The sequence below is a fragment of the Arachis hypogaea genome, chromosome 18 (genome assembly GCF_003086295.3).
Source record: "Arachis hypogaea cultivar Tifrunner chromosome 18, arahy.Tifrunner.gnm2.J5K5, whole genome shotgun sequence".
NCBI classification, from domain to species: Eukaryota; Viridiplantae; Streptophyta; class Magnoliopsida; order Fabales; family Fabaceae; genus Arachis; species Arachis hypogaea.
The window spans coordinates 62918096-62919481 of record NC_092053.1 but is presented as its reverse complement, the minus strand read 5'-3'; the positions used below and the strand labels follow the sequence as shown (position 1 = coordinate 62919481).

At 39.7% G+C, this 1386-nt stretch overlaps 1 non-coding gene across 1 annotated transcript; it reads right to left on the bottom strand.

Moving 5' to 3' along the window:
• Positions 1-696: 696 nt before the first annotated feature.
• Positions 697-804, bottom strand: LOC112774326 (small nucleolar RNA R71). Its single transcript, XR_003188820.1, has one exon. It is a non-coding gene; the product is annotated as a small nucleolar RNA R71 (small nucleolar RNA).
• Positions 805-1386: the final 582 nt, after the last annotated feature.

The window sequence follows — 1386 nt, the reverse complement described above, 5'->3', positions numbered from 1 at the left end:
CTTCTCTTCTACTCAAAATTCGAACCCCCTCTTCTTCTCTATGTTCGAATTTTTCTCTTCTCCTTCTTCTATTATTCTCTTCTTCTACTCACATAAAGGAATCTCTATACTGTGACATAGAGGATTCCTCTTCTTTTCTGTTCTCTTCTTTTTCATATGAGCAGGAACAGGGATAAAGACATTCTTATTGAAGCTGATCCTGAACCTGAAAGGACTCTTAAGAGGAAACTAAGAGAAGCTAAAGCACAACTCTCTGGAGAGGATCTGACAGAAATTTTCGAAAAAGAAGGAGAAATGGCCGAACCCAATAACAATGGTGGAGATGCAAGGAAGATGCTTGGTGACTTTATTGCACCCTCTTCTAACTTCTATGGAAGAAGCATCTTAATTCCTACCATTGGAGCAAACGACTTTGAGCTTAAGCCTCAATTAGTTTCTCTAATGCAACAGAATTACAAGTTTCATGGACTTCCATTGGAAGATCCTCATCAATTCTTAGCTGAATTCTTGCAAATTTGTGACACTGTCAAGACCAATGGAGTTGATCCCGAGGTCTATAGGCTTATGCTTTTCCCTTTTGCTGTAAGAGACAAAGCTAGAACATGGTTGGATTCACAACCTAAGGAAAGCCTGAATTCTTGGAAAAAGCTGGTCAGTGCTTTCCTGGCCAAATTCTTTCCACCTCAAAAGATATGCAAGCTTAGAGTGGAAATACAAACCTTCAGACAAAAAGAAGGTGAGTCCCTCTATGAAGCCTGGGAAAGATATAAGTAATTGATCAAAAGGTGTCCTACTGACATGCTTCTAGAATGGAGTAGCATAAGTATATTCTATGATGGTCTGTCTGAGTTGTCAAAAATATCATTGGACCATTTTGCAGGAGGATCTCTTCATCTAAAAACCCCTGCAGAAGCTCAGTAACTCATTGAAATGGTTGCAAATAACCAGTTCATGTACACCTCTGAGAGGAATCCTGTGAACAATGGGATGCCTCAAAAGAAGGGAGTTCTTGAAATTGATACTCTGAATGCCATATTGGCTCAGAACAAAATATTGACTCAGCAAGTCAATATGACTTCTCAGAATCTGAATGGATTGCAAGCTGCATCCAACAGTACTAAAGAAGCATCTTCTAAAGAAGAAGCTTATGATCCTGAGAATCCTGCAATGGCAGAGGTGAATTACATGGGAGAACCCTATGGAAACACCTATAATCCTTCATGGAGAAATCATCCAAATTTCTCATGGAAGGACCAACAGAAGACCCAACAAGACTTCAATAATAATGGTGGAAGAAATAGGTTTAGCAATAGCAAGCCTTTTCCATCATCTTCTCAGCAACAGACTGAGAATTCTGAACAGAGCCATTCTAGCCTGGCCACCATA